Source organism: Pantherophis guttatus, chromosome 13 (assembly GCF_059756535.1).
Source record: "Pantherophis guttatus breed Tessera chromosome 13, ASM5975653v1, whole genome shotgun sequence".
Classification (NCBI taxonomy): Eukaryota; Metazoa; Chordata; class Lepidosauria; order Squamata; family Colubridae; genus Pantherophis; species Pantherophis guttatus.
Genome location: NC_142075.1, coordinates 4868310 through 4890543, shown reverse-complemented (window position 1 = coordinate 4890543; position 22234 = coordinate 4868310). Strand labels below are relative to the sequence as shown.

Below are 22234 nucleotides of genomic sequence, written 5' to 3'. Positions count from 1 at the left end.
GTTTGGTTCCTAGAGGCTCTGTAGACGCATCCATATAATGCTCTTGGCAACAACCCAGAGATGGTTTCCCCATGCCTTTTTTTCCTGGAAGCATTCTAGATTTCCCAGCTTAGCCTACAGTCCTGGGATTTCCTGGTGGTGAGCCATCCAAGTACCTAACAAGATGCGCTCTCTCTAATTTCTTTAAGTGCAAGAACGGACTTGAAAAATCTATGTTTGGAAGGCCGGCGGAAAGACTCAGGGGCACCCAAAAACTCCTTCACACTTCTTCAGAGGTGGGGGGCTGGGGGTTAAACTGACCACCAAGCTCTGTATTAACTTCATGCTCCAACGGATAGTAAGACTGCAGAAAGAATCATTGCAACCAGCTTTGCCTTCCATAGAAGATCTGCACATGCTGTATTGCACAAGTCAGAAGGAGGGCTGAGAAGAGATCTGCAGACCCCTCACATCTTGGACGTAAACTGTTTCAACTCCATCCCTCGGGATGATGCTATAGGGCAGCGACCCCCCAACCTTTGGGGCACCAGGGACCGGTTCCACGGAGAAAGGTTTTTCCGCAGACTGGAGGGGACGTGGTTTTGTATGCTGCCCACGGATGGGACTTCACTTGTTTGTGTGGCCCGGTTGATGGCATGGCATGGACCGGGGGTGGGGGTTAGAGACCCCTGCTATAGGGCATTGCATGCCAAGACAACTAGACACAGGGACAGTTTTTTTCCCCTCGTGTCATCACTCTGCTGAATACCTAATTTTCGCAGTACAATCTAATGTCTACGTACTGTATATTTACTCATGTAATATGGCTGTGTAGTAGTATTATTTATCCTTCTTATTATCTTTACTTCCCCCTTTTTCTTGGTATTATTATTATTATTATTCTCTCCGTCGCTTTGCATGTACATTGTTTCTATACCAGAGACAAATTCTTTGTATGTCTAAAACACTTGGCCAAATTAGATAAATATTTATCATAGTCGCTTTTTTCCCTTTTCCGTGTCCAGCAGGGAAGACTGGATAATGAGGTGCAATTTTTAAGGCAACCTGAGATTCCTGCCTTCTTTCTTATTCCTCCCTATTCAAAGCTCTGGTGTTTTAGTCAAAATAACCCTGATACAACCCGTCTCGGTGCTGTTACTTTGTGATCTGGCTCAGCTTCATAAAACGAATGATCTGTGGGAATCTGACCATGTTTTCCATAGGAGCCTCCGCCAGCCTTTGCAGCTTGTTGAAAGTTTCAAAGCAACTAAGGAACCTGTGAAATGATATTCAAGAAACCGCCAGACATAGACTTTGCAATAATGCAGAAAACATTTCAAACGTTTAGAGGAGGGTTCTTTTAACCTTTTCAACGGGGGAAAAACAGCCAGTACAACTTGCTTTTTAAAAGCTCTATTCACTCCCTTTAGAAAGTGCCTCGTTTCAAGAAATCATAATTTTGCTGAGTAGCACATTGGCTTTAAGACACAGAACAATAATAATGACAGCTTAAAACATAATGCAAAATGAATTTGTAAAGCAAAATTGCTCTAATGGGACTTTTTAAAAAGAAAAAGAAAAGAAAAGGGGGTGCTTGAAACATTCTTCAAGCTAAAAACATGAGATATGGAAGGAAAACCAGAGAGAGTGATTTGTTTTCAACCTTTCGGAGTTAAAATTAAATTTAAAAAATCTCTTTGCTAATTTAAATTAAGAGGAATTTGTTCAGCTTTAATTTAATTTTTCTTGGAGCCACCATGAAACAAATATTATTTATTTCTGAAAATTAGTTTGAATTACTCAAATCAAATTACTTTCAATTTTCCTTTTACAAAATGCATCCGCAAATGAGCAACAATGAGCAAACAAACTTTCCCAAATATTTAGCAATAAAGGGATGCGCTACAAACAGAATTTCCGAGACTCAATCTGAATAGCCCTGTAAACGCCATAAATTATTTCCTAATGCTACCGTCCACCTATACAGCTGGCAAGTAGCATTCCACACGCATCCTTCCAGCTCATGAGACAAAGCACGAGTTCTATCTGCTAGCACTTGTAACATACATTTTCACAGGAACGACATTTTCCCAGGAGGACACCCGAACTTGTGCCGAAGCTTGTTCCCATTCCCTCTGCCTTCACTATCATTATTAATCCAGTTAACTCTGCACCCAAGTCCCTTCTACACAGGCAAGGCAAATTAAAATTTCATTCAAAGTACAACAGGTTGGTGGATGTACAAGCCAGAGCCGTGACTCCTAAAAGAGTCCTGAGGATGTGTGAATGACACAATGTTTTTTTAATTCGGTCTCAGCACAGCAGCCTGTTAGAGGAACCTGAGTAGCAAGTAGAGTAGGTAGAAGTTACCAGTAGCAAACAAGAAAATAAAGCCACTCAATTAATTCCCCTGAGTTAACAGGAGCACAGTTACAGGCAAGAAAATCAGGCATATTTTTTGTGGACTGTTCAGGACATTTCCAGGGACTCAAAGATGCTGACCCATGCTGACTTGGGAGATTTTTGCTCAACTAAGTCATTTTTTTAAGGTAATTTTGCATGCTAAGGTATGGAAGAAAAAGCTTTGCCTCCTTCAAGGTGGGTTCAATCCAAGGTGCTGGGGACAAAGCCTTACATGGCACAGGGCCCAGTTTATTTGAGGGATGGTCTCTCGCCCCGACATCTATCGGTGTCCCCCTCCCCATCAGATCCTGGATGAGGACCATGCGGTGGGTCCCATCTAGGAAGGAAGGAGTAAGTGGGATTCCAGCTCCCTTCTCAACAATCTCCAGAGCAAACTTTAAGAGCCAAGGAGCTGGGGTTTAGGGGCACGGAAGAAGCGGGGTCTCCCCAGTCATTAAGCAGGAGGGCTTGCGGTGAGTTAAGAGCCAACAAGTTCAAGCCTTTAACCTTCCTGTATTTGGCTTCACCTCGGCATCCCCAGACACAACCATTCAAAGCCAAGCTCGAAATTTTCCCCGGGAATCTGGAGAAAGCTCTGCGGATACTTTAAACCGGCACAGAATTTGCAATGCGCTTTGGAGAGCCGCGAGCAAGCAGGCTGTCATTTGCAAAGACCCCCGTCTCCCACCCACCCACCCACCCCGTTCCCACCGGGCTCTGCCACCCAACTCCCGGCCCCTCCCTGCTAGAGGCCAGCACGCCCGCATTGTCCCCCGCTCTCCCACCCACCCAAATTAAAAAGAAAACCCATTTATCACGCGTGGGGCCGCCTGGATGATATGGGAGCCCCGAAGCCGCAGGGAATTGGCAGGTGGGTTTTTGGGGGGTAGACACACCAGAAGTTCATCTTTAACAAGCAGCGGGAAGCGGGGGTCCCGCACAGCCTCCCCGCACACGGTCAGAGGCACTTCGGAGGAAGAGGGAAACCTCCCCAGATGTATTTGGGGAGTGGGGGGGACAGTCCTGAAAAGGGGCGCGAGTTGAACGGCAGCAACTGGGAAGGTTTTCCTTCTTTCGAGGGATGGAAAAAGAGGGGGGGGCTCTTTTTCCCAATGCAGCTTTCTTTGGGGGGGAGGGAAGAGGCTGGAAGGAAGGTCAACCCAGCAGAGGAATTAGTCAGGATTTGGGGGGGTGGGGGAGGCAGTTCAGCCCGGAGCAGGGAATCCCGGCTGGTGGAGACCCCCCACCACCCCCGTCGAGACTCATAAGGGGGATCCTCTCCTGCTTGTTGCGGGCACAGGGTGATGATGGCGAGGCTGGCATCCCCTTCTGGGCTTCCCGCGAGCCGCCATTCAGCCAACTTGCGGGTGGGGAACGGCACCCTCCGGCAAGGACAGCACAGGACAAGCGCGGAAGAGAGAGCCTCACCAGGGACTAGGAACTTGACAGCCGAAAAACAAATGAGCCCAGCTGGAAAGGGAAGGGAAGGGCTACCCTTTTCTCTCTCTCCTCCTCCTTTCTTCCGCCTCGCCTTCCCCAAAGACCCTCAGGTCTGCGCCTTCCGCCCGCCCGCCCGCGCGCTCAAGGAAGCGGAACTCTGCACGCGCTCAGAGACTTGGCGCTTACCTGGCTGGGAGCCGGCGAGCGAAGGCAGCGGAGGAGATGCGCGGGGCCGCAGCAGCAGGAACAGCCGCCGCCGCAGCCGCTGGCGAGGCCGGGAGAGGCTGGGGGCGGCTGGGGCTCGGTGGTCCTTCCCGGCGCCTGGTCGGCTCGGTGGGAAAGTTGCAGCAGCCGCACGAGCGCCTTAAACCCGCCTCCCAGCAGGACGGGGCGGCCCGGCGGGGCGGGGACTCGGAGCCGGCCCGGCCCAGCCCACCACCGCCCCCGCCCCCGCCGCCGGGGGAAGGCAAGCGCCTCTGAGCGTCTGCAGAGCGCCGCCCGCCAGCCGGGGGAGGAGCGCTTGCAGGCGGCGGTCGCACCTCGGCCGTGCCGGAGACTGCAGGTAATAAATGATTAAGTCCTGCGACAAGGACGGGCGATCGCCGCCGCTCTGCGGAGCAGAACTTTTGGCCAGGAGGCGCCGCAGCCGCAGCTCCCGCGACCCCCTTCCCACGCGTGGCAGAGCCCGCCACCCCCACGCCGCGGCTCCCTCCTGCTACCCCAAGAAGGCTGCCCCCCCCCTCTTTTTTTTTTTTTTTTCGCTTTAATTTATATGCCGCCCTTCTCCGGAGACTCAGGGCGGCTTACAATGTGCTCAGCAATACCCTTCATCCTTTTGTATATTTATACCAAGTCAGCTTATGGCCCCCCACAATCCGGGTCCTCATTTTACCTACCTTAGAAAGGATGGAAGGCTGAGTCGACCTTGAGCCTGGCAAGATTTGAACTTGCAGTAATTGCAGGCAGCTGGTCTTAATCGCAATGCTTTTTTAGTCTGCTGAGCCACCAGGCTCTTAGCGGCCGTCCGGATTTTCTCGACCCCCGTGGGAGGGAGAGGACGTGGGTCGGGGGGCTTGGGAGAGGCAGGCAACAGGGCTTCCCACCCCCACCCCCAAGGAAATGTGCTCGGGCCAAGGCTGGCTCCCTGTGGCAGGGGAGAATGGAGCGTCTGAGAAAGAAATGCCCCCATAGTCGGGCTTCTAGCGACAGAAGCAGTCTACCTGGCGCTTGGAGCAAAGCTGCAGATAGAGCCACGCGGTCCTGTTTGCCACCCGCTTCTCTAAGCTAGGGACCCCGCTGCCCCCTTCTCTGTCGACTCCCTCTTTCTCTCCCCCCCCCAGGTTGTTTTTATTAAATGTCTGAGTTTTTTGTTCACACTTTTCCACACTCGGCAGTGCACTGCTGGTGGCTCAGCAGATTAAAGCACTGTTATTAACATCCACTTACATCTGCTACCTGCAATTACTGCAAGTTCAAATCTCACCAGGCTCAAGGTCGACTCAGCCTTCCATCCTTTCAAAGGTAGGTGAAATGAGGACCCAGATTGTGGGGGCAATAAGATGACTTTGTATAAATATACAAAAGTATGAAGGCTATTGCTTAACGCATTGTAAGCCGCCCTGAGTCTCCGGAGAAGGGCGGCATACAAATCAAATTAAAAATAAAAATAAAAATAAAAAATGCCCACTCGCTGCAGGGATGGGGCCCATCCTTGACCCACACATGGCTGAAGTCAAGGCCGGCTGCCTCTGCTTGCCTGCACCCCAAAAACTCAGTGCCCCCCTCCCCCCCTTCCTTTTTTATTGATCCCCAAATTCTGCCTGTCGGGTGGACACAAGGCTGGAGTGAGAAACCAGCAGGCAAGGCACGATCATCCGATCCGTGCAAGATTCGCCTTATAGATCTGGCTCTCTGGATGATGAATTAGGCACCCAGGAAGCCGGCGGAGCAAGAGGGGGCTGGCTGCCTGATTTCTGCCACTGGTGGCGTGATCAATTTGGCTCCTTGTCCACGCCAGGAGAATCGATCGCAAATGTGGCCACGGTTTGCCAGTTGCCTCTGCCGTTGTGGTTCCTCCTCTGCCTTGTCCCGAGGTTTAAAGCAAGTTTTGGGGTGTTGGGTTTGGTGGAAGACGTTTAATTTACCTTCCCCTTGGAAAACAAAAACGCCAAACTTCTTAACTCATAACATCAATAATAAATAAGTGACTGCTGATTAAATTAGAGCAAGGATGGAAAGCCATTGAATATTGATTGAAATTTAGCAATGGCTTATTGAATAAACAAGAGGCAGCCTAATTGCTTTTCTTTATTATTTGCATTAGAATATTAAAAACAAATGTAGATCTATGAGAAGAAAACTTGTGGTGAGGGCTTTTGCTCTCCCCCTGCGTCTTCTTCTTCTTCTTTTTTTTTTTTAAAGTTACAGCCGGTTCCAAAAGTGGAAGAAAGAGAATAAAGCGGAGAAGCTGTTCTTTACTTAGTGCATTGAGAACATTTGTAGCATATTTATTTAACAATAGGTAATAATGATCTCAAACTAAGAAAAATTGATTCCTGACAATGAGAGCACTGTGGGGGGGGAAAGGGTTATTTATTTAAAAAATATTTGTTTGCCCTTGATCTAATAATCATGCAGTGGTATATACAAATGGTAATTTAGGTATACAAAGGAATAAAATTACTACAATGAGAAAAGGAAGCGGGTATAAAAAGAGGGTGGCCCACGCCAAGCTGTTTAAGAGAAGGTTCGAAAACTCCAGAAAAAGATTATCTTAAAAATGCAGCAAAGATCTGGCCTCTTCTTGACAAGAAGCCCCTCTCTTCTCCTCCTTCTCCTTCCCCTTCTGTCCTCCTGGGAAATCACGCTCAGTGCTTTAACTAAGAGGAGAAGTGACTCTCGTGGGCAATGAGGGAGGCTTTGCACGTGGCAAAAGCTCAGCCCTTTCTCTGAACAGGTTTCTCTGAACATCAAATGCTCTCCAAGCCTGGGGAAAAGATCGGAAAACAATAAAATAGAGCTCGAAGGGACTTTGGAGGTCTTCTAGTCCAGATCCCTGCTCAAGTAGGAGAACCTATACTATTTCAGAGAAGTGACTGTCTAGTCTTTTCTTAAAAACCTTCAGTGACGGAGCGCCCATGATTTCTGAAGGCAAGCTGTTCGACTGGTTAATTGTCCTCCTCGTTAATTCTAGGTTGCTTCTCTCTTTGGTTAGTTTCTAACCATTGTTTCTTGAGGAGAGCAGAGGAGAGGAGAGAGAATATATACAGAAGAAAAAAGAAAATAAGGAGAGGGGAGAGGAGAGGAGGAGAGGAGAGGAAAAGAGAAGAGAAGAGAGAAAATACACAGAAGAAAAAATAAAATAAGGAGAGGGGAGAGGAGAGGAGAGGAGAAGACAGGAGAAGAGAAGAGAGAAAATACACAGAAGAAAAAATAAAATGAGAGAAGAGAAGAGAAAAGAAAAGAGAAGAGAAAATACACAGAAGAAAAAAGAAAATAAGGAGAGAAGAGAAGAGAGAAGAGGAGAGAAAATACACAGAAGAAAAAATAAAATAAGGAGAGAAGAGAGAAGAGAAGAGAAAAGAGAAGAGAAGAGAGAAAATACACAGAAGAAAAAAGAAAATAAGGAGAGAGGAGAGGAGAAGAGAGGAGAGAAAATACACAGAAGAAAAAATAAAATAAGGAGAGAAGAGAAAAGAGAAGAGAGAAAATACACAGAAGAAAAAAGAAAATAAGGAGAGGGGAGAGGAGAGGAGAGGAGAAGAGAGGAGAAGAGAAGAGAGAAAATACACAGAAGAAAAAATAAAATGAGAGAAGAGAGAAGAGAAAAGAGAAGAGAAGAGAAAATACACAGAAGAAAAAAGAAAATAAGGAGAGAAGAGAAGAGAGAAGAGAGAAAATACACAGAAGAAAAAATAAAATAAGGAGAGAAGAGAGAAGAGAAGAGAAAAGAGAAGAGAAGAGAAGAGAGAAAATACACAGAAGAAAAAAGAAAATAAGGAGAGAGGAGAGGAGAGGAGAAGAGAGGAGAGAAAATATATACAGAAGAAAAAATAAAATAAGGAGAGAAGAGAAAAGAGAAGAGGAGAGGAGAGAAAATACACAGAAGAAAAAAGAAAATAATGGGAGAGGAGAGGAGAGGAGAAGAGAGGAGAGAGAATATATACAGAAGAAAAAAGAAAATAAGGAGAGGGGAGAGGAGAGGAGGAGAGGAGAGGAGAGGAAAAGAGAAGAGAAGAGAGAAAATACACAGAAGAAAAAATAAAATAAGGAGAGGGGAGAGGAGAGGAGAGGAGAGGAGAAGACAGGAGAAGAGAAGAGAGAAAATACACAGAAGAAAAAATAAAATGAGAGAAGAGAAGAGAAAAGAAAAGAGAAGAGAAAATACACAGAAGAAAAAAGAAAATAAGGAGAGAAGAGAAGAGAGAAGAGGAGAGAAAATACACAGAAGAAAAAATAAAATAAGGAGAGAAGAGAGAAGAGAAGAGAAGAGAGAAAAGAAGAGAGAAAATACACAGAAGAAAAAAGAAAATGAGAGAGGAGAGGAGAGGAGAGGAGAAGAGAGGAGAGAAAATACACAGAAGAAAAAAGAAAATAAGGAGAGGGGAGAGGAGAGGAGAGGAGAAGAGAGGAGAAGAGAAGAGAGAAAATACACAGAAGAAAAAATAAAATGAGAGAAGAGAGAAGAGAAAAGAGAAGAGAAGAGAAAATACACAGAAGAAAAAAGAAAATAAGGAGAGAAGAGAAGAGAGAAGAGAGAAAATACACAGAAGAAAAAATAAAATAAGGAGAGAAGAGAGAAGAGAAGAGAAAAGAGAAGAGAAGAGAGAAAATACACAGAAGAAAAAAGAAAATAAGGAGAGAGGAGAGGAGAGGAGAAGAGAGGAGAGAAAATATACAGAAGAAAAAATAAAATAAGGAGAGAAGAGAAAAGAGAAGAGGAGAGGAGAGAAAATACACAGAAGAAAAAAGAAAATAAGGGGAGAGGAGAGGAGAATCTTTGAAACTCAGGGTTGAATTGTGAGGTCCTTGGTGCTCTGGGAGTTTGGTTGTTCTCTTGCAGACATTTCATTACCAGATGAGGTAACATCACCAGTGCTACCGTGTTTCCCCGAAAATAAGACCGGGTCTTATATTAATTTTTGCTCCAAAAGATGCATTAAGGCAGTGATGGCTAACCTTTTTGCTGTCACGTGCCAAAAATGGGGGGAGCGCGGGGGGGGGTTCATGCGTGCGTGCACCCACACCCATAATTCAATGCCCCCCGTGCATGCACACGCGACCCACCCCTTCTCTCCGCTTTTGGCACCCAACAGCAAAAAGGTTCCCGGTAGGCCCGTTTTTCGCCCTCCTCAGGCTCCAGAGGCTTTCTTGGAGCTTGGGGACAAGCGAAAACAGCCTTCCCCATTCCCCCAGAGGCCCTCCAGAGGCCGGAAACAGCCTGTTTCCCAACTTCCGGTAGGACCGCAAGGCTTGAAAATCAGCTGGCCAGCACGTGAATGTGCGCTGGAGCTGAGCCAGGGCAAGGCTCGCGTGCCCACAGATATGGCTCCATGCGCCACCTGTGGCATGTGTGCCATAGGTTCGCCATCATGGCATTAGGGCTTATTTTCTGGTTAGATCTTATTTTTGGGGGAATACGGTACTAAATGCACCCATCTGGCTGACAATCTTAACGGGGGCTTATTTTGGGAGGGCTTAGGGCTTATATTACGAGCATCCTGAAAAGTCATGCTAGGACTTCTTTTCCGGTTGGGTCTTATTTTTGGGGAAACGGGGCAGAAGGGAGTGAGGTTTGCAGAGAGGAGGAGGAGAGGAGGAGGAAGAGAAGTTTGGTGTCCTTGATGCTCTCTGAGCTCGGTTCTTTTCTTGCGGACATTTCATGACCCAACTAGATAGCATCATCAGTGCTCCATCAGGGCATCATCAGGGCACCGTCCAGTTAACCTCTGCAAGCCAACAAATAACCTTAAAGAGCACCAAAGACTCCACAGATGTGAGACCTTTATGCTGGATTCACCCTTTGGATTAAACCACAGTAGGTTCAAAGGACAGCCCCTCTACATGCAAGGTTAAAAGAACCCTGATCTCATTAATTATATCTTCCTCTCCTTTCCTGCTATGAAAAGGAGAAAGATAGTAGAAAGCAACTTTGATCTTCCTTCTTTTTTAAAAAAAAAAAAATCCCTCCAACAAGAATAATTCTGAGTTGCATCGCAATGACACCTCATCCCCAATTCCTCAAGGCTTTTCCTGGGGAGACGTGGAACAGCATGGGAGATATTCCATTATCACGAGCCGGTGGGATGCCCCCAGAGTTTGCCAAAACCATTTTCTCAACCGTCTGCCACGCCAGGCTCTTGGGGCAAGGTATTAATCCATTGGGGGTGGAGGGAAGCATCTTGTTAAAGACTCACACCTTTCTAGGGTATCCATCCATAATTTAAGGAATTACACAGGACAAAAATGTCTGCAATAATAAATATATTAGCTTTTAGGAGCTTTTGTTTCCTCGGCCAGAGGAAATTCAGACCACCAAACAGCTCTTTAAATATCTTTTTAAAAAAGCCATTTTGCAATGCCTGCCGTTGCTTGGCTGCATCTATACGAAACTCCTGTACTACACTTTGAGGAGGGGGGCTTCAGCTGGTGCATGAGGCGGCTGCTTGGTTGCTTATAGACAGCCCCCCAGAATATTTCGCACTGGCTGCGTGTCAGGGCAAGGTTATCTCAAGGGCATCTTTCTGAATCGGTGCAACCTTAAAGAGCTCATTCAGGAAAGACTTTCACAGCCCACCACTAAGATTTAATGGATGGGAAACATTTCTGCAGATGCTCTAACCTTGGGAGAGTCTCATCATGGGAAGGGAGGTGGGGGATTTAAAGAGTTCCTTTCCTTTTTGTTTCCATATACGGCTTTAAAAGATTTAAAGACTTCCGCAGAATTTAAACGCTTGCAAAATAATACAGGTAGTCCGCGACTTGCAACCACAATTTGAGCCCAAAATTTCTGCTGCTTAAGCGAGGCAGTTGTTAAGTGAGTTTTGCCCTATTTGACAACCTTCCTTGCCAGTTATTAAGTTTAGTAACATTGTCATTAAGTGGATCTGGCTTCCCCATTGACTTTGCTGGTCAAAAACGCCCACAAAAGGTAACCACATAACCCCTAGGACACTGCAGCCGTCATAAATGTGAGCCAGTTGCCAAGTGTATGAATTTTGATCACATGACTATGGAGATGCTGCAATGGTTATGTGAAAAATGGTCATAAGTCACTCTTTTCAGTGCCATTGTAACTTTGAACAGACTCTAAATGAACTGTTGTAAGTCGAGGTCTACCTGTTGTGACCCAGGCCCAAGTAGGTAGTAATCGACGCAAACAGTTCCAAAACAAACAGACTTTATTAGAACAGCTGAGAATTAACTCATTCTCAGCATAGTCCAAATTAAAACAAATTCTTCATAACACAAATTCTTCAGTCTAATCACCAACCTTGGTATAATTAGGCAAAAGTTCAAAAGCAGAAGACACCAACAAGAAATAAGTGCAGCAAGACTATCAATGTTGTTTTCCGACAAAGCGCAAGAGCCATTGCTGGTCTTTTAAGCCTTATCTCATCTCTTGGCCTTACTCCTGAGTCGTCCTCTCTGCTTTAGCTGCTCTTGCCTTCTGGCAGCTCTGCGCATGCGTGCACTAGGAACAGGCTCCTCCTGTTCCTCTGCCTCTCTGCTGTCAGCCTCTGGAGGCTCTGGAGTCCGCACATCACTCCCCGATGGCCCTGGCCCCATCTCTGCCTCCGACCAGAGCCCTCATCAGGGCCTTCCCCAGCCTCCAGGACTGGCCCATGTTCTTCCTCAGCCTCATCGCTGTCCGACTCTGCTGCCAGCTCCGCAGGCTGCTGGCGAACCACAACACTACCTGCACTCCAATATGAATTGGTGCTTAGGTTTTCTATTTTCTTAGGGGTAACGTCTTTTTGGGAGGGGGGTGTTGTGTTTTTTTCTTTCCTTATCCTGGTCTTCGCCAAGCAGAAAATTTGAAGAAGGAGCCAAAGATTGTGGTTATGCGGCAGCCGTATGATAAAGCTGGGATGGTAGACCTAAGATCAACTAGCCATGGCTGTCTGAAATGACCCGGTCATGTCAGCTAGAGGCCGTGTTCACATAATGCATTTAACCTGGTGACTGGATTAACCCATGCTCTGGCTGGCATGACGCAGTGAATCCTAAATGAATCAGAGTTTGCCCAACCTGCTAAGCACCACACAACGAACCAAGTTTAAATACCAGCCAAGCAGTTTCTGCTATTGCAGGGATTAGCTTTTTCTGCAACATTTTTTGCAAACACAGCCATTGTTTAAACCCTGGATCACAAAACCTCCATGCACCCATTTGGCATTTGCTGTAGCACAACATCTAAAATTAAGGCTTCAATAATCCACTGATCAGCAATCAATATCTGCTCCAGAAAAAGACCCCAAGAAGGAAAATCTCTCCCCTTTAGCAGGCACGTGGTAATACTGCTGGGAAATCAGGATGGCTATTTTTGCTGAGAAGAGGAACAGGGTCTTAGGGTAAGTGCAGCAAAGCTTAACCCTTCCTTCCTGGAACCTTTTGCGATCAAAATCCATTTCTACTCATGGAGGAAAAACATAAAATCTACCAGCTGGGTTGTTGATTCCTTTCCCACAGTTGATCTAAATGGCAGTTTCCTAAATATGCTAAATTATTCCATCAAAACCCTGACTGATAGGTAGCTTGTTATTCATTTGTTAAATAAACTTCAATTGGCCGGGTTCAGGGAAAAACAAACACAACCTGTTGTGGCTTAACATGGTGTCAACAGAGTGATGATTTGGCCCTGATTCTAAGCACCCTTATTACTGAGGAAGTTTCATGGAACATTTCCAGGCAAGGAAATCTATCATTGGGCTGTAAAAAATATGTTGGAAGTGCCAAGTACGATCTCCTGGCGAATTCTTCAATTTCAACCCTGGGGAAAACAAGTGTGTGTGTGTGTGCATGTCAAAAAAGTCAAATGGCAGCCACAATTGCATGATCAAAGCCCTCTTCTTTTTTAAGGTAAAGGTAAAGATTCCCTCGCACGTATGTGCTACTCGTTCCCAACTCTAGGGGGCGGTGCTCATCTCCGTTTCAAAGCCGAAGAGCCAACACTGTCCGAAGATGTCTCCGTGGTCATGTGGCAGCATGACTCAACGCCAAAGGTGCATGGAACGCTGTTCCCTTCCCACCAAAGGTGGTCCCTATTTTTCTACTTGCATTTTTTACCTGCTTTCGAACTGCTAGGTTGGCAGAAGCTGGGACAAGGAACGGGAGCTCACCCCGTTACGCGGCACTAGGGATTCGAACTGCTGAACTGCCGACCTTTCCATTGACAAACTCAGCATCTTAGCCACTGAACCCCCGTATCGCTTTTTCTTTTTTTAGAAGCGCTTAAAAAGAGGGTGTGGCTTTGATCAGGCACCAAATTGGTGGCCACCAATTTGATTTATGTGCTTGTTCTACATAGGGACATGTACATCCGCATTACATGTGGGCTAGGTAGGTTATGTGCAGATTCAGTTCAGATTCCCAAAATTTTTCCTAGACTAAGACCTGAACAATTGAAGTTCATTGAATTGAATTGTGTCTAGGCCAACAAAGAGAAAGACTAGGGGTGACATGATAGTGGTCTTCCAATATTTTTTTTTGGTAAAGTTTTTTTATTTTTTAAACACACAAACATACAATACATCTTTTCTAAACAGAATATTGGCCCGGTCTTAAATTTGTACAGATTTTTGTTCATCTTTAACACAATTTTATATGTTCAATTTTTCTCATAGCATTTATTCTCTCTAATTTTAAGAAACCAATATTACCCTTCATCTTAACTTCTCATCCTATTATAGTTCAATTTTTCTTTTCCCTCCTTAAAATTTGAACCCCTAAATTTAAATTCACATAACATAGTACAATCCCCAATTATTTCCTTAAATTCTCTTATTCTAATCACCAATTATTCTTTTATCAGCTATTCTAAATAATACAATTCAACATATTAGTAGAAACCTATTAAATATATATCTTCACCCAAATGTTCCGACTACTACAATTTCATATATTAAACTTATTTCTGGGTCTTATTTTCAATTCTTAAACATTTTATCATTTCTTCATATTGACTTAAATAATTCATTATTGCCATTCTATTACTTCATCAATTATGTGGTCTTCCAATATTTGAGGGGCTGTCCTAAAGAAGAGGGGGGGTCAACCTATTCTCCAAAGCATCTGAAGGCAGGATAGTATCAGAAGTATCAGAAAAAACAATTACTACCAACCTGCCTTCCATTGAGGACCTGTATGCTGCACGAGTCAAAAAGAGGGCTGTGAAAATATCTACAGACCCCTCGCATCCTGGACATAAACTGTTTCAACTCTTACCCTCAAAACGACGCTATAGAGCACTGCACACCACAACAACTAGACACAAGGACAGTTTTTTCCCGAACGCTATGACTCTGCTAAACAAATAATTCTCTCAACACTGTCAAACTATTCACTAAGTCTGCACTACTATTAATCTTCTCATCATTCCTATCACCCATCTCCTCCCACTTATGACTGTATGACTATAACTTTGTTGCTTGTATCCTTACGATTTATATTGATATTGTTTCCTGATTGCTTATTTGTACCCTATGACTATCATTAAGTGTTGTACCTTATGATTCTTGACGAATGTATCTTTTCTTTTTATGTACACTGAGAGCATATGCACTAAAGACAAATTCCTTGTGTGTCCAATCACACTTGGCCAATAAAAAAATTCTATTCTATCAACCTAGAAATTTCCTGACAGTGAGAACAATTAATCAGTGGAATGATTAATTGCCTCCAGAAGTTGTGGGTGCTCCATCACTGGAGGCTTTCAAGAAGAGACTGGACAGCCCCTTGTCTGGAATGGTATAGGATCTCCCAGTTTAAGCAGGGGGTTGGACTAGAAAACCTCCCAGATCCCTTCCAGCTGTGTTATTCTGTATATTCTTGTATCACATAAATCAATAAATCCTCCTTTACATGCCACAAAGGTTCAGCTCACATGATTTGGAAAACTAACAGAACTTCGTATGCAGTGGTTTTAACACATCTGCCCTTTCAGCCAAAGTTACACCAGTGAGAAAACTTTTAACAAGAAGCATTTCAAAAAACATCACAGATGAATTAGAAACAGAATTTTCTTGTCTTCTGCCAGGTCCAGTTTTGTGTGTGTGTGTGTGAGAGAGAGGGGGGGGAGAGAGAGAGAGGTAACCTTCAAAGAAATCAGTTCTTGAAGGCAAAGATTTGGGAGAGCTGTCTCTGTTTACCGCTGAAAATGGAAAATCAGATCTTTGGAGAAAAATCTGCTGTCAGGACACTGCTCAGAAATTGTGCCTGGACCACCCTTAATAAATTCATCATACCTCTAATATCCAAGTGCAAGCAATTACACAGAAACACACAAAAAATCCAGACACCGTTTGTTTCTTTGGAAGAACAAATAATGGTTTGGTGAAAATGGTAGCAAAGAGATGCGTAGATTGCATCTGTCTTCTCTCCTGTTTTTATTTTCTTTCTTCTCCACCAGAATCCTCTTTATGAATCACTTTATCCTTCTCAATAAGATACTGTCTGCGCAATCAGTGATGATAAATGGCAAATAATTGTAAACCTGATATTGCTTTTCAATATTGAATTTATCATGCTGTCTTCTTAACACATATTAAATACTTTAAAGAATTTATATATTTGTTAGATTACTCCGTGCTTCTCCCCCACACCCACCCACCCTTTTCCTCCAATAAGCAAAATGTATTAGTTTTCTAGTTTGCGGGAATCTAAGAATAGACAACATCATTAATAATACTGAATAACAATCTGGTCTCCTTCACAGCTAATCTCTCCTTACTAATCCAAAGAATTCAAATCAAATAACTTATATTAGATTTAGGTGCCGAGACCCAATGCAAAATATTCATTCTGTGCTCTGCGCTCTCCATGCAGCTGATTTCACTCAATTTTTGCCTGAGTAGGGGAAAAAAGGGAACTTATCAAATTAGAAAGCTTTGAGGAATAATTGATCGAGATGATCGGCCTCCATCCAGGTCTCCAAGATTCAGGAGGCAGTTATAGAAACAGTCAGCTGCCAGCTTGGTGAAAAGTCCTTGCCAATCCATCCAGAAAGAGAAACATAAAGTCTTGCCATAACATATATGGGGAGAGATTAGTTCTAATGAGAAACAGTTCAGCTCTTCAAATGCTTGTAACCCCCGTGCCATCCCTTTCAATAAATCTTGCTAAAGAAAACTGTGAGCATGACGCATGGAAAGGGCTCACTTTTAGGCAGCTGCCAATAAGCCTGACAGAGGTTGGATTAACTGTCTGAAGACTCGGGCAGCTGCAATCCAAACCCAGGCGGAGGAAGGTTGAGTTAATTTGCTGCAGTGATTTCTGGATCGTTTCACAAAGAGCAGCTCTTCCACTGTTTTCCTGGAGGCGTAAATCTGAGGTTTGGGGCAGGAGTGAAAGAGCCAATGGAAACCCAGTGTGGTATTCATGGGGTGATGTCCAATGGCTGAATCATTCCCAGCTTTGTCCATCATCTTTCCTGAAATTTGAGACAGGATTCTTCGGACTAAAAGAAACCGAACAAATTCAGGGAAGAGCTTGAAGGAAGAATCTAGAATCCCTAACAAACTTTTTATGAAGGCCCATTTTCATTCTTTGCAAACAAACAAACAAAAAGCCAACCCAACCCTACAATACTGTTACTTTTTAGTTTATAGGGCTAATTTTTCCTACGAAGTGCCCAGTGGCATCAATTTGGTTCATTGGTTCCTTCTTGGTGTCTACCAGACTCCCTGCTCCCCTTACAGTTTTTTTTTTAAATTAGAAATTTAAAAATTATGCTTTTTTTAAAAGAAAACCAATCACCACTCTCTAACATTACTTTCTTGTTAAGATTGCTTGGGTTCCACATAGGAATTCTTAGGAGATAAAAACGAAGCCCAAGAGGCAGCCATTTGGTGCCAGGGTCCATAACATGCTGCCAAAATTCCCAATATTTTCATCAGTTTAAAATGATAGCAAGCCCACGAAGCACGGAATCACGCTTTTCAAAATAATATTAACCATCTCCTGCATTGGCTCACAGGAAGCATGACTGGCAGGGAAGATGAAGGGTTGGATCTAAACTCAAGGAATAACCCTGGATTGCGTGTGTTCCGGTCTCAAGGTCCAGGCAGGAAAAAAATGCAATGGACAGGAAACCCATCAAATGAGCGACGGTTTTTAAGAAGACATTGGACAACCATTTGTCTGAAATGATAGGGTTTCCTGCTTGAGCGGGGGGGTGGACTAGAAGACCTCCAAGGTCCCTTCCAAGCCCGTTATTCTGATGATGAGACAGGGCTTGACTCATCAAAATAACTTACAATGGGAACAAAGGGGAAAAAAAGAAGAGAGTTTCCTATGTTTGAAATTCAAGGTCACTCCAGAGTTCATTTTTTTCTCCCAAACTGTCTTTTTCATCTATGATTTCTAGCGATGATGAATATTTATTTATTTATTTATTAGTTCGATTTATATATGCCACCCTTCTCCGGGGACTCAGGGCGGCTTACAATGCGTTAAGCAATAGCCTTCATCCTTTTGTATATACCTGCTTAGTAGGGCTTTCAGGCCCCCTTAGCGGTGTTCTTTTATATACAAAGTCATCTTATTGCCCCCATAATCCGGATCCTCATTTTACCTACCTCGAAAGGATGGAAGGCTGAGTCAACCTTGAGCCTGGTGAGAATTGAACTTGCAGTAATTGCAGGCAGCTGGTGCTACTTAACAGCACTTTAGTCTGCTGCGCCACCAAGGCTCTTATGTTCCAGATCCGAAGGCAGTAACCCTCTCCAAGCCAGTGGTGCGAGATCTACTTTTATACCCAGCTCTCTGGACCTAGCAGAATGTCCAAAGATCCTTTGGTCTGATATAAGGGCTATTTCTATTTTTTTTTTTTACCTTCACAAGGCCCCTTCTTTTCAAACCGTTAAGACTTGCACTGAGTAAAACCTAAATGGGAAAGGGCACCTTCCTAATGTAATAAAAGGAACATAAACTCTTGGAAGTGGCCCATTGTGTGCTTCTAAACACAGAGAGCAGATTCCTGGCTAGACAGCAAGAAAGTGGCTTAAAAAGCGGCAGCAGCACAGAAAAGCAAGTCTCCATTTTCACTACAGTTCACCATGACGTCTCTTTTTGGCACGAGCTGCTGCTTTTCTGCCTCCTGTTTTCTTTTTTCTTTTTGTTTTTCCTCCCTTTCAGGGCACCCTCCCAGGGGAGATCAAACTGTCTGTGTGGGGTGGGGGTGGGGGGTGGGGTGAATGACCTGCCTCCATGCCACCTCCTGGCTCATGATCTGCTTGTCCCACAGACAGAAGGCAGGAAGGAGAGAGTGCCAGGTAAACCATCTGTCTTCATTATGGCCTAGAATAGATGCCAAGATGGTTTCCTGCTTTCCCCCCCTCCCAAATGGAAGAATATGCGAGTTGGGGGGGGAAGGACCCACTTTGATCCGAAGACATCGCGACTCTGGATTTTGCCACCAGGTAAGCACAAGTTTTTAATCAGGCTGAAGCTGTAAATCTCAGCTGGACATTTTCTATCTCCAAAATCTCGCTGCGTTCAGCCCTTTCCGAAACCTGTCCCTTGGAAAAATAACAGATATCAAAAAGATGCATACTTGATTCCTCGGTCTTCTTCCTTTGAGCTGCTGAATTGGTGCCCATGGGATTTAATCTCTTGCAGGAACCAAAGGAAATGAGGTGGAGAGTGAAATGGTGTCCAAACATCTTTTTTCTTCTAGACCAGGGGTGTCAAACTCAAGACCCGCAGGCTGGACCTGGCCCACGGAGTGCTTAAATCCTACCCATGGGGCCACCCTGGAAACAGCGGAGGACGGGCCCACGGTGCCTCTGCTGCAGTGCTTCGCTGACAGGGGGTTGCAGGAGACTGTCGCAGCCGAAAACGGACATCAGGAGCCCGCTTTTGCTGCCATAGCACTGGGGCCACCACAGGCACTCGCGATACGAGTGATGTGCTGGCCCGGGGTACTTGCAGGACCATCTCCTGCCTGCCTGCTTCCCACCGTCCTGTCCGCTCTCATAGAGCCGCTCTCCTCAGGGTACCGTCGACCAGGCAATGCCGTCTGGCGACGCCCAGGGGTAGGGCGTTCTCTGTGGGCGCCCCTACCCTTTGGAACGAACTACCCACCGAGCTCCAGACGGCCCTGGATCTCTGCTCCTTCCATCGAGGCCTGAAGACTTGGCTATTCCAACGAATGGGCTGATGCTGATTCTTGGGTTTTATTATTTATTGATTTTAATTTGGTTTTAACGGGATTTTATTATTTTATCATTGTATGTTTTTAACTTGTGTTCGCCGCCCTGAGTCCTTCGGGAGAAGGGCGGCATATAAATAAATAAATAAATAAATAAATAAATAAATAAATAAATAAATAATCCGGCCCTCAATGAAATCGAATTTGACACCCCTGTTCTAGATCAAGGTTCCAGATTTCTTGTTGCTGTGTAAATAAAAATAGCTATTCCCAAGGTGGATCAGTACAGGCAGTCCTCAGGTTATGGTCACAACTGGGGCCAGACTTTCCATTGCTAAGCAAGGTGGTTGTTAAGTGAGGCACACCCAATTTTACACCCTTTTTTGCCACAGTTAAGCACGTTGCTGCCGTTGTTAAGTGAATCCAGCTTCCTTCCCTGACTTTGCTTGTCCAAAGCCAGCTGGGAAGATCACAAATGGTAATCACATGACCCTGGGACACTTTGCAACCATCATAAATATCTGCCGGTTGCCAACTGCCCAAATTTTGGTCACGTAACTACAGGATGCTGTGATGGTTTTAAGTGTGAAGACTCCCCGTAGGTCACATTTTTGAGTGCACTTTGAAACAGCTGAAACTACTCTATACAGGTAGTCCTCGACTTACAACAGTTCATTTACTGAGGGTTCAGAGTTACAACGGCACTGAAACAAAAGTGACTTATGATCATTTTTCACACTTAGGACCATTGCAGCCTCCCCCATGGTCATGTGATCAAAATTCAGACACTTGGCAAGTGGTTCATATTTATGACGGTTGCAGTGCTGAAAAGCAGTGTCATTGGGGAAACCAGATTCACTCAGAAGTTGTGTCACTAACTTAACAACTGCGGTGAGTCACTTAACATATGGGGCAAAATTCACTTAACAACTATCTCACTTAACAACATAAATTTTGGGCTCCATTGCAATCGTAAGATGGGGACTATCTGTATGTTGGAGGGAGGAAATGGCACTGGGAGCAGCTGCTTGAAGAATCTGAAAACGGGTCTGAGGGTCCAAGGAATAAAATGCTCACCAGGAATGCAAAGTCACTCATTGGACCCACAGAAAACCAGGAGCTGAAGTCTTCTAACCCTTTTTGGTGACCAGGCAACATGCAAGCTGCTGCTTTTCAACATTTGCATAGTTGCTGTGAAGATAAAAAACAGATAATTGTACATTACAAAAACCGTCCTAGGTATTCGTTAGAATATTAGCAACAAAACTGGATTTAGTCAAGTAAGCAGATTCGATAGCAAGAAATAACCATTCAGGTTCCAGAAGACAAATCCTAGCACAGCTAGTTTGCATTATTGGGGGAAAAAAATCTACTTTGGCCCACAGATTCTTGGTGCTCCAAAACAACAGCAATATCTCTCCTGCACACTTTCTGTTTTGCATTTGCAGTGCTTGCCATCAAACTCTAATAAAAGCTAATTCACAAAAATGAAGACAAGAAGAAAACCCTGCAAGTAAACGGTGCTTAATGTTGTTATGGACTTTTGCAGGCATGAATAATTTTATCGAGGTCAAAATCGGCAATGCGCTCTAAGTAAAGTTAGTTTAACATTCAAGTTGACCAGTCTAGATATCGGCTATTGTTTTTAGCATATCATTTGGCAGTTTTCATTTCCCCCCCCCCCTGTTATCTGATATACAAGGGACAATCAGCAAAGAAGGAGGTTGGATGAACAAAAAGGAATAAAAGAATCTGGAAAAAGAAAAAGGCGTCCTTAAATTCCAACATTAAAAGTGAGGCGACTAGAAGCATATTAAAAATAATTCAAGGTCTATTTACTATTTATTTATATTTACTTTACCATTTATTTCAACAGGATTGGCGCAAGAGAAGATAAAAAGGGTCTGGAAAACCGAGCCTCCCGTAAAAGAGTTCTATCTATCTCCATCCATCTCCATTCTTAATTAAATAACTCATTACTTAATAAAGTCAACCGATGATTTATTTGAATTCATTAATGCTGAATAAATGCTCCTCTTCGGTGTTGCTTTTGTCACTGACAAAGATCAGGTCCTGAAAATAAAGTAAGATGGTTTTATTTAAGCAGGCCATGTTAACAAGCCCTGTGGTTAAATTGTGGTAAAAGATGGATGCCCTTCGCTTCTGCTTTTGAACATGTGCTGTTGGGGGATGGCAAGATGGAAGGTACCGAACGATGGCATCGTATTAATAAGGAGCAACCTTTCCAGGAGAATTGAGAATGTGGGAACCCTCCACCAAAGCAGAGTAACTGCCTTTCCCCCGGGGGTGTTCTTGGCATTGCACCAAAATATGCTAAGGCGGCCATCAATATCTCCCTCTGACTTTCATTGCAGGATATATTAAGTTACTGCAAAACTCTATAAAAATAGTTTGCTTGAGGAAAGAAATACGACTCAAAAGAGAACCTAGTCCTGCGTTAAAAAGCCAACAGGCAACAGATCAGGACAAGGAGACGGTGGGAAATTTGGCTGCTGTCCTGTCAAAGACACTCAACTCAATGGATGACCTCTGGCAAGCCGTTTGACCTTCCTGTTCTTTGGCTGCCAAAATCTCAGTCCTGGTAGAGCTTGTTTTGCATTTGCACCAGCAAAAAAAAAAACCTTTCCTTCGAGAACGCCAGCAGAGCAGCATGGCTCAGCAAAGAATCTGCGCGCCGTCTCCTCTCTGCCTCCTCATCCTTGTAGCATTTCATTTTTACCTGCTTACTTAGAGGTTTGTCAGCACAAACTGCATTTTTTTCCTGCTTTTTGGAAGAAAAAGCAAACAACAGATGTGGGGGGGGGCTGTTTACAGTGCAAAAAAAAAAAACAATTAACGAAGTCAAAAATTATTCACCAGGAAAATTTAAATTCTGCACGTGCAATATTAAACATCGTAACATATGTCTATTTTGCATATTATTTTATTCATCTGAAATGCAGCCTGCCAGATATCTCTATGGGGCTGCAGAAAAATGAACCAGTGACAATGCAAAGTTTGCAGGACAGAGGAAAAACTGTC

General features: G+C 44.4%; 1 protein-coding gene and 1 long non-coding RNA gene across 5 annotated transcripts in view; one reads left to right on the top strand and one right to left on the bottom strand.

The window, feature by feature from the left end:
* The window catches only part of MEGF11 (multiple EGF like domains 11), a 726402-nt gene extending 722175 nt beyond the window's left edge, over positions 1 to 4227 (bottom strand). For 3 of the 4 annotated variants that reach the window (XR_015729726.1, XM_087877753.1, XM_060694755.2), the window contains exon 1: positions 4009 to 4225. The gene's annotated coding sequence lies outside the window, so the exon portion shown is untranslated. Of the gene's footprint in view, positions 1 to 4008 lie in introns of all 4 variants that reach the window. The other variant, XM_060694754.2, reaches the window with a different exon arrangement.
* Positions 4228 to 4281: 54 nt separating this feature from the next.
* On the top strand, positions 4282 to 21291 carry LOC117676173 (uncharacterized). The gene is made up of 3 exons (XR_009623265.2): positions 4282 to 4384; positions 18287 to 18461; positions 21069 to 21291. It is a non-coding gene; the product is annotated as an uncharacterized LOC117676173 (long non-coding RNA).
* The last annotated feature ends 943 nt before the right edge of the window (positions 21292 to 22234 follow it).